Below are 11,831 nucleotides of genomic sequence, written 5' to 3' on the forward strand. Positions count from 1 at the left end.
AAACTAACGGCCCCTAATGGTACAAAAGTCAACACAAGCGTTTTTCGTCTAGAGAATGGTGGTGACTAGTAAAAGGAATCTAGACCGTCCAATTCGTTGACCCAATATATGGATGGAGCAGAACCTAAAAATTAAACCGATGAGATGACGTCAGCAATCTGGTTCTCATCGGTGGGCCACACAAGTACAATGAATTCAGGCTTCGGTCAGATATTTTAACCGTCCACTTGTAGAGACCAATTGCTTTGCTTCAGGAATTATAGCGTCCGGATTGAAATAGATCCATCAGATCATGGTCTGGATCACTAAACCATTGGCCACGATTTTACTAACTGGGCCCATCCTATCACTGTACGACTCCTGATGCATCAGGACCAACGAGAAGCGTTTGGCTTTGGACTTTTCAAACGTCAACATGGATTACACGTGAGCAGTGAAAAATCATGATATCACTTCGGTTTTCGTTTTGTCGTTTTGTGGCGTGGAGGATCAAGCTATGGGCCACTTCAGTGACGTGGACGGCTCAGATTTCACGTAAGATGATGACCAACATAGCACGTTGAACGGCTAATGTACACTGAAACGTGGTCCCCACACGCACTTTGACTTGTCCTTTGCTCGTCTACGTCCTTCGGACAACGGACACGTGAGGATATGATATCTGAAGAGAAAAACTATGATACTCCGGCGGAGTGGGAAGGATGGTGCACGAGAGATCGTAAATTGCTGAAGGTGAGTGAAAGTAAACGGTCGAAAATAGTTAAATAAACGTTGACATTTATCAGGAAAGGTGAGAATGATTATCGGCTAGGATTATCAGAAGTAGATTTCACTGGGTGGATCCAGGGTACACACTGCCAGGTGTACGGTGGTGGAATGAGTGCTCTATCATGTACAGTGGACCGTAGGATGAAATAACATTCACCCCTTTGATCCGACAGTCTGGATAACCCATCGGATATGATTAACGGTCTAGATCGTATGATCACCCATAGACAGTAGATATGTACGACTCTCTGTTTCCCATCTCCTCTGTCTGTTTTTACTTTCCATGAGGAGCTTTGAGGACATGGGCTCTCTAACTCTTTCAAATTTCAAACGAGAAAAGAGGTGGGAGACGTGGGTCCCCCCCCATAGTCCTAACACCAGTGGCCCCGATGTTACGTAAGTATAGTCAACTTAATCTCAACCATCCATTTCGTTAATCATGTGTGGCCCACCCTTTGACCGGATGCGCTTATTTTTGGGCAAAGACATCATGTATACTGTGGATCCCACCAGATGAATGGCCTAGATGTTGCAAAAAAGATGCCATATACTTTGTATGTGGACCAGCTATTAGCCACATATTTGAGCAGTGATATACAGGAATGTGGATGTTAGATGTATCAAACCGTTGATATCTTGATTCAAAATAATTATTTTGGAGGGAAAAGTTTTGGGAATTTTATAAAATACTACCCTATTTTAATGAATTTACATTCCAGTATCTTTTTAAAATAATTTCATTAAGCTACTGTTAGATTTTTATTTTTAACCGTATTTTGATTAAATGGGATATTTTCGTATTTTGATCAAGATGATCATACACTCTTAAAAAATTGTGAAAAAGAAAACCCATATTCTCTCACCTTTAAAGTGGATTGTCTATTCATCCATTTTGCCATATTATTTTAGGACATAAAAAAATGAAATTAATCTAAACTCAAGTAGGAATCAAGCAAATATTTTATTTTTTTCTTCATCCAAGTTTGTAAAATCTTATCACCGGGTTGGATGGCAAATAAACATTATGGTGAGCCCTAAGACGTTTTTAATGGTTGGGCATTCGGGCATTCAATCGCTGCGGTTCCCTATAATATGGTTCACATTAGATTTGAATCTGTTTCATTTTTGGGTTGGTACGCTAAAGTGATCTGAAAAAAGAATGGATGGAGGGGATTGATTGGCCATTCAGTAAGAATTGCTTTGATTGGATATCTAATAATTTATTAGGAAGACTTAAATAATGAATGTGAGCTGTTGGATGTCTGTCCTTTAGTGACCATTTATAACCACATGTTAAATGTATGTCTTTTAGTGTCCATTTATGCCAACATGTTAAAGAGTTAGGATCGTCCAAATCAAGCGATTCTTTTCTTTTTGGTCTACAGGCCATTCAGTGCTGCTTCTATTAAGTAAACGGCTATGATCTAGTTCATGTATGATACTTGTGCCAATTGGCCTCATAGATTTTTCTTTCAGGCCCGTAATGGGAAAATAGGAGTGTTGTCCTGTGAGGCCCACTTTGATGTATTTCACTTACATCCACACTGTTCATACGTTTTAAAAACTTATTTTAGAGTATGAACCAAAAAATAAAGTAGATCGAAGTCTTAGGTGGACCACACCACATGAAACAGTGGTGATTGAAAACCTACCATTAAAATTTTTTGGGGGCTATTGGAATGTTTATTGTCCATCCAGCCTGTTGATAAGGTAAAAAATACTTGGATGAAGGGACAACAGAAATATCATCTTAATCCAAAACTTTTGTGGCCCACAAGAGGTTTTTAATGGTAAATCACCACTGCTTCCTGTGGTGTGGTCCACGTGAGATTTGGATCTGCTTAATTTTTCAAATAATATCATAAAATGATCTGTAAAAAACGGATGGACGACGTGGATGTAAGGAAAACACATCAAAGTGGGCCCCACAGTCGGAGATCCACTGAAGCGGCACATGAAAAATAGGGTTCCCGGCGGAATAGGGATTCAGTGGAAGCGTATTGCGTCCGAACGCCGGTTGGACAATAAGCCATCCGACCAGAGCTCCTGTGAGGCCTACCGTGATGTATATAGCTATCCATGCCGTCCATGCATTTTCTCATATTATTTTAATATATAATCTCAAAAAATGAATTAGATCAAACGCTCAAGTGGACCACACCAAATAGTGATATTGATTGCATTAAATGCAATATTAATATCTAGTTTGGTCAACTTGAGGGTTGGGTATACTTTATTTTTGGTATCAGATCTTAAAATTAGCTAAGAAAATGAACGGATGGTGTGGATAAACAGAGACATCACAGTGGGCCCCACAAGATCTCTGGTCGGACGGCTTATTGTCCCACCGGGGTTCGGACGCAATCCGCTTACGGATTCGGGAGCAAACCATTTAATGCCGTATCCAATACAATTAATGTATGAATCGATGTATGGGACCCACCATAGTGTTTAATCTACTCCGTCCATCACATGAGCCCACTCCTTGGATTTCAAAAATCAGGTCGATCCAAAACTTAGGTGGACCACACCATGTAAAATCATGTACAAAACTTTTAAAACAATTTCTCATGGCCCACCTGAGTTTTGGAAATCATGATTTTATTTTTATTTTTTTGGGTGTCCATTCATCCAATTGAATGCATCTTTGAATGGTTTAGATGGCATATACAAAACATGGATGGTCCTATACACCATCTAGAAGGTTTTCAATGGTGGGCATCCACATCATGACCATTCCCTGTGATGTGCCCCACCTAAGTTTTTTATTAGTACGATTTTTGGGCATCAAGAAGAACATTAGGGTGTATAAATGGTGGATGGATTGGATTTCATGAAGACATCATCCTGAGCTTCACAGATCGAGTTGTACTTTAGGCCCAATGTAGTGGATTTGGCCTTAAAAGGGTTGTAGGTGAGATCGTCGATACACTGTCCCTCGTTCACCCTTCAACACAGTAATTACAGTCATCCAAAACTTTGGTAGGCACCGGACGTGGATTGGCTAGTGGCCCAGTGCTCTGTGGGCTCCACCATGATGTAAATGTTTCATCCACGCCGTCCATATATTTTTCTGTACCATTTTACGGTATGAGCCAAACAATGAGGTAAATCCTAATCTCATGTGGACAACATCACTGGAAATAGTGTTGATTAAACGCACACTGTTAAAAACTTCCTGGGGCCACAAAAGTTTTGGATCAAACTGATATTTATTTTTTAGCTTCATCTAGGACTGTGTGACCTAATCAACAGGTTGGATCTCAAATAAACATTAAAGTGGGTCCTAGGCCTTTTTAACGGTGGAAACTCCAACACTACTGTTTTCCTGTGGTGTGGTCCACCTGATATTCATATCTGCCTATTTTTGGGTTCAATCTATTAAATGATCTGAAAAAATGAATGGACGGCGTGGATAAAACACATACATCATGGTGGGCCCACAGAGCACCAAACACTACAAGGCAACACTAATTTTTTATAAGGCCCACTATGGCGTCTATGTTCATCCTATCCATTCATATAACATGAATAATCAGGTTCAAATCATTTCCTAAAAATTCATGTTAATCCAAATGTCATTGTGCCATAACACGTGAATTTAGAGGTTTTAGGTGTGACGAGAGTGTGATTTCATGCAAGTCCATATGACGTTGGCTAGGCGGTGCATGCCTAGTGCTAACCAAGAGCCAAGCAGGGGAACTTTTATAAGATCCACCCATTCATCAACTACCTCATCTCTTGTTTTACGTTGGTCCCAAAACTCAGGCTGATTTAGTACTCGGGTGGGCCACCCCATAGGGAACAATGTAAAATTACACCTAAAACTTCTAAATTCACCGGGTATGGCCCACCTAAGTTTTGAAATAGTGTAATATTTACAAAAAAAAAAAATTATCCCGATAAGAACTATATTAAAATTTAATTGAACATTCCCCAATCAAAAGTTTGGGAGCTCTTGATGTGATGGATCCTATTAATCTATTTCTTCCAATACTCCAAACCAGCAAGGCGGTGGGATCCTTCAGATGAGCGATCTTGATCTCTTAAAGGGGTCCCTTCCGAATCGGCCCATGATGTTCTCAGAATATGATCTAGTGGCACAAATCTCGAGAAACTTTGGTGATCCCAAGCCTAATCTTTAGTAGGCCATGAAGATTCGTACAAAGGACCAGCTACAAGAAGATTCGATAAGTTAGGAAGTTTGAATTGAGTTTGAACATTTTCTTTCCAATGAAAGTCAGCACTCTAGGAGAAATTAAAGAGATTTACATATTCAAAACAAAAGCGCGAGTACGAAGTATTCAAAATCAACAAGGAAATTCTAGTGAAGGTTTCACCTCCTTAATAATTTGTAAAAGGAGTAATTGAAAAAGAGCTCAGGACCTACACCAAATGCATGACATAATCTTTTATTTATCTTTATTTTATTTTCCCAGCATAGCTTAGCGTATTTTACATCTAATGCCTAGCGACTCTCGGTATAGTACTTTAGGAGCAGAGATAGTATTTCTGCAACCTTAAGTTGTAAATTGTGATCATCTAAGTTTTAATTTAGTTGATCACACCCCTCAATTGTCTGTTTGAATAGACATGTCGGGTATTTATCCCTTTTCGTTTGTTTATTCATTTAGTTGTTTCACAAACTTTCAATTGTAATAAACATCATTTCACAATATTTAATGAAATTAACATTGTTTTACCTTTTTTAATTTGTATGAATATTTTTGTTCATTTGAAAATTGTTTTAAGCTTAAAGTGTTGATGAAAGAAAAAGTTCTAAAGTCCGTTAACTCACATTTATTATCACAAGGTAAAAAGAACTTATTAGAAAGATTTAATCTCATTTACTTTCACTAATCACCTTAATAGATCACAACATTAGTGGCCAAGAGAACTCTGGATCTTTGATCCTAGTCACCAATCTATCTGTCTCGAAGAAGGGGACACCAACAATTTAATCAACCCTTAGTCAGGTAGACCTTGGCATGCCATACATCCCATTTATACACACATGTGCAAAATCTAGACCCTTAATAACATGAGTGGTCCAGTTTAATTGAATTGAGTGCAACACCAACAAGTTATCAAGGGGACCGATGTACAAAATAAATGGACAGCTATAACAGTTTTCTTTCTAGTTGTTTGATTATTTTAGATATTGTGGTCGACCAGATTATTAAAGTAGCCTGATTTGTCGGCCAGGGCATCTGCAGAGTATGGCCCATCTAATGAATCGCATGGATCTTGCACACATGCCATTTAATATCAAAACCGACAAAATCATTTCTATCTTCGATTAAACGATGGCACCCACTAGACTAATCTTCACCTACTACCCGAAGTAGATTAGTGTATCATACAACCCATCTCATATCATACCTGTGCAACATCCAACCCATCATAAGGTGGACCCCACCTATAAACCATCCATTATTCCCATGCAAGGTAGCCCGCTTCATGAATGCACTGCGCTGATTTTTGCGTCACGTGATCTTAACAATGGGACCCACCCATTGGACGGCTTGGATGTCGTGCACAAGTGACAATGCTTGCACATGAGTTTGTTTGTATGCTAAGCTAATCTACGACTGTTCTTAAAAGATATCACTAAGTTACATTATTATATTTTGAGGCAGATGCGTCCAAAAGAACCTTGCAACGGACGGTTATAAAAACAGTTAGGTTTCTTAGATTACAGTGCAAGCCGTTTCAAGTTGGTGCACGTGGCGTGTAAGCAGGGTTGGGTGGGCCACATGGGTCATTGGATCATGTGTAAGATCTAACTGGATATAAAACTGGACCCATCGGGTCCAAATACCCACCAATTTATCTAAACTCCCCAAGAGCCACTTCGGAATGAGTGGTGGCATTGTGAGGTTAGCAAATCTCCCAATTTAATACATTGTATGAGTTCTGTTTGACGGTCGACACAATCGTCGAGACTAAAAAAGTCGGTGGATGATATTTTAAAAGCTATAAACAGCCAACCGCAGAAACTTTTTTAGCATTGGGTTGGTTGGTTTGAATTGATCAGCTGTAGGTGGGGCCCATTTACTAGATTTTAGTAGATGAGCCTTCACCTGTAAATTGACTAAACCTTTTAGTCAACAGCCCAAATAGTTGAAACTGACAACCTCATCCGAATTGCCTTTTTATATATATATACTTATTAATTCTTTAAGAAAAAAACAAAATTTCCTCTTTTTTTTTTCTTTTTTTTTTTCTCCTTTTAAAAATCTGGTTTCAAACTAACAAGATTGATTGTGGGCCCCATATAAGAACTCAATGAGATATTGTGACTAGGGGGGTTTCTCATTTTTGAGATTTAATAAGCAACACACGCACAAGTTACCGATCTTTATTTTTCTGGTAATGTGCAACATGGGGTGGAATGGACGGTCGTAATAGCTATTATAGCTTCCTAACGGACGGTCCTGTTAGGGGCTCTGTAGGGCACAACGTAATGTATTTGTTTTATCCATGCTATTAGGAATTGAATGCCTAATGCTGAAAACCTCCCGCGGGCTACAGAAATTTTGGATCAAGCTGATATTTATGTTTTCCTTTGGTCCAAGTCTATGTGACCTTATGAATTGGATGGAAAATAAACAGTACAGTGGGACCTAAGAAGGTTTCAACGGTGGGAGTGATCCAGTCTAGCTTATGATCTGCCTCATTTGTTTTTGAGTTCATGCCCTAAATTCCACCAAGCCCATGACAGGACCGTCGTCTCTAGCTAGGTCCTGGAGGCCATGAAAATGGTCACTTTTGTATTTTAAAAGATAATTTGATGGCTAGAGGCAAATAAATAAATAAATAAATAAAATGAGGCATATCCATAACTCAAGTGGACCACAGGAAAGGGTGTGAATCGAATGTATACCATTGAAAAAATTTGGTGGGCAATAGAAGTTTTAGATCAAGCTGATATTTGTGTTTTCCTTTTATCCATGCCTGCCCCGGCATGATCTTATGAACATGTTGGATGACAAATAAACATCACTATGGGCCCTAGAAAGTTTTCAATGGTGGAAATCATTATTCCCATTGGTTTCCTGTCATGCGGCCCTCATGAGCTGGAAAAACAGATGGACGATGTGGATAAACCACATACATTAACGGTGGGCCCAACGGAATTGAGTAACTCAGTACGCGCGTCTTGTTTTTAAAAGCCAGCAAGCCAGTTTTGTTCATTCAGGTTGAGATATCCAAGTTTTTCAAAGTAGTAAAGAGCGTTGAAAGAGTCGTGAGCCCAATGCATTTTCCTTTTTATTTTATTCAGGTATTGATGAAATCTGATCTAGTCAAACCGCCAGTGTTTTCGAAATTGAAACCGCGTCCAGCCTAACCAAACCCTTCTCAGCCACCATTGGGCTGAAGTCAAAAGCCAGCCCAAGAGTCAAGACTCTGACCTCCTCAAGGGATTCAGTGCATGGGCCCCCTGTTTGATTCTATAGGGAGTGCACATGGTCAAATGATGACCGTCAATCCGACGAACAATCCAACGTAAAACCCATCAAATTTAAAAAATAAAAAATAAAAAATTGTTATTAAGCCCACAAATATATGGACATGTCATATATATGACAGCATGACATATCGGTGAAGCATCCAATCCATCCATCTGAAGATTACCGCTACATAAATTCTCTATACCAAGAATCAAGTCAATCTACAAGTTCGGTAGGGCACGAGTAATAGAACATATGAACCGTTTTGAAAAAATAATAATGATAATAATAATAATAATCTGCCTTAGTTCTCTTTCCCGTTAACTTATTTCCAATATCATGCTAACCTGACCCACTGAACAGACGGACGACCTATTATCTTTGAGCAGTGACATCTACATAGAGGTGTACACGAACCGAGCTAGCTTGGTTAGCTCGCTTGACTCGACTCGAAAAAGCTCAATTTGACTCGGTTCGAAGCTGAGTTCCAGAGCTGATTTTTTGAGCTTGAAAATGAGTTCGAGCTGGCCCCAGCTCGACTCAACTCGAATTGAACCCGGCTTGAATCAAACTCGGATCTAACCAGTTCAGTGACTGGGTTACTTTGATATTGATGTTGCTCACCTAGTGTTTGATGAAATGACTCAAAGAAGTGTGGCTGGTAGCAAAGAAGGTACGTATGTGGAACCAACACCCTTTTTTTTCTTGATTTTTATGTTGCTTAGAAGGTGTTTGATAAAATACCTATAAAACCATTGCTGCTGCCTCAAATACAGTGAGATTTTGAATGTGCAGTTCAGGTGTTTGTTAAAATGATGAAATGACGAACTCAGCTCGAACTGGCCCAAGCTGCTAACTGAACCGACCCGAATTCAAGCTGAGGTCAGCTAGTGGCCGACCCAAGTCGAGCTGAGGACAGCTCAACTCTGGTTCGACTTGATGTACGCCCCTACATCTACACGGTTAAAAGATGGCTTGAATATTTCACCTGTCTGCCACGCTCGCAAAAGTGATAGTATGTGAGGTGTGAGCTTCAGCAAAGCTCACATACACATCCATTACAACACAGGTCCAACCTCAACAATCATACCGTTCCTACCACAGAGGGCGGATTCGATTTCAAGCGACATCATCATATGGCACACCTGCAGATAGAGACGCCCCTCGTTTCTGCCCAACAAAAAGCAACGATCACATGCATGCCATGACTTTGATAGGGCAGGCAACAATGTATGTGACCTGGCCCATCTCAAGCCATTAATCACGTGGGCCCCGCCATGTCCCAAAAATCAGGCCCACAACTCATCATATTGATCAAACAAGCATTAGAGAAAAAATAAAAGGACAGTTATGAGACATCAAAAACACTTCAACGTTTGTTGCACAGTCCCATGGTCAGCAAAAAGGCGTATGGCCAAAATATGGGAGGCAAAATGCTCGTTTTTTCATTTGGTTTAGACCCTTACAAAGACAGTAAAAAAAATTCTATCAAAGAAACGAAAACATTAGAAAATCAAAGAATTAAAAGTTCAAGTTTAATATAGTTTCAACTAAAAATAATGGGATGAGAGAAACTCTTACATATATGAATATATCCCATGTATGCTGCATATAAACAAGACTAAAATATATAATTAAAATGAAAATAGATAAATAATAATAATAATAATAATAATTTAATAATGTACCTAGGCAATCAAAAAGCGGGGAATATGATTCTTTGACTGTATCAAATGCTTCTTTTTCAAGCAATTCATATATAAATTAGACTATTGCGATGGTGCTTAGAACATAAGTTATGGCGTTGGGACACAATAGAGAGTCCGATTCGTCAGTCTAAACTGTCCATTAGGTTCTGCACACATTTCATCTGCCACCATGCAAACATCAAACTGATCTGACAAAAATGGACCATTTGATCAATGGTATTTAATGTGCGTGGTTAATATCACTAACAAAAAAATTGATCCAGTCAGCAATTTGAATGCCCATGGTGGATTGCTTTTAATTCAAAAAAATCATTTCTGTTAGGCAATCATAACAATCCCATCCTTGGCGGCTGCAAAAACAGATAGTTGCAGAAACTAAAGGCCAAATCGAAGAAGGGATTGCATCGTCCCACAAGTACTGCTTTTGTATGATAGCATATGAAATGTATCCTGGACAGAATGACGGGTTCAGAACTGATAGATTGAACTGTCCATGTGAACAGATGCAACTAGGAGCACTGGAACATTTCTCTATAAATCAATCACTCTCTATTGAATGTCTCCACTTTCAACTCAAATTTACCAGAAGTATGGCAATGACCAACCTCTATATTTGAATCACCAAAAAAAGAAAAGAATAAAATGAGTTTTCTTTTTAGAAAAAAGTCCACATTATTCGCTTGGCGCAAAGAAAAGTTGCCTATCTTCCGGAATAACAGTTTATAACATTTAAACAACCTACGTGTTTTTTTTTTTTTCAAAAAATATGGGATTTAAAAGGGAGTTTTGCTACCAATAAATGGGCCATACGAAACTGCACCAATGAAGGGTCCAGCTCCATGGCTCGATGGTAGACAGAATGTTTCAACACTGAGATCATGGGATCAAGTGCCCATGTGGTGTGGCTGTGGCTGTGTGTGGTGTGGGTGGAAAAAAAAAACACCAATGAAAAATATTGACCAGTGGGCCTACAGCCCTGTAGACAGAACCATCCATGGCCCAAAAAACACAGCCAACCGTAGAAAAATGCTATTTCTTCTGGTGTACTTTTGAGAGAAAAATAAAATAAAATCACGTAGTTAAAGACTACCTTGTCTGAACCACAGACCCCAAAATTTCATCCGTGTTTTGGGCCAAGTCTCGACTATTTTTTGAAGGATGAACTTAAACCCAAACTTTAGACATACCATTTTTATTTTTTTTTTATACTCTAAAGTGGTGTGGATCCGTGAATTTATCGGTCCTAGCATAAGATCAAGACCATCCAGATGGGTGGCCTGCAAATTAACAAGAAAATACAGCAAAATCCACACATCCAAGAAAAGCTAAATACCCAAACCCTACAATCTCAAAAGTATCCCTGGGTCCACCAGGAGGCTAATCCGATTACTAGTTTTTCTATAGATAACGATACTTAACATTCAAAAACAAAAGAGAACACATTCAATCAGTGGCCAACAATTCCCTATAGAAGTACTGATTTTAAATACACCCTCCAAACCCATATCCTGAATGCCATTCCCTTGCATGATTAAAACAAAATAATGGAGCTTTCAACATTGAGCATGCATTGCAGATGCCATGAAAAGCCAAAAGCAACACCCTATTCTATCCCATCAGCTGGACTTCCAAGGTTTCCCATCAGATCAACAGTTTAGCTTTTATCACCAAAAACACGGGGACCCAAATGAACAGAATCCACCTGAGGTGCACAGCTACCAAGAGAGATGAGGCAATGATCGTAGGAAACCTGTCAGTTTTCCCTCACCAAAAACCATGGGACCCAAGTGTGCAAGCAGGTTTGCAAACTACATATTTATTGATGTTCCTGGATGCTCTACTTCCTCGAAAAAGAGATGGAAGTACCTAAATTCCCCATATTTGTTTCGCTCACAGTACA

Source organism: Magnolia sinica, chromosome 9, assembly GCF_029962835.1.
Source record: "Magnolia sinica isolate HGM2019 chromosome 9, MsV1, whole genome shotgun sequence".
Lineage (NCBI taxonomy): Eukaryota > Viridiplantae > Streptophyta > Magnoliopsida > Magnoliales > Magnoliaceae > Magnolia > Magnolia sinica.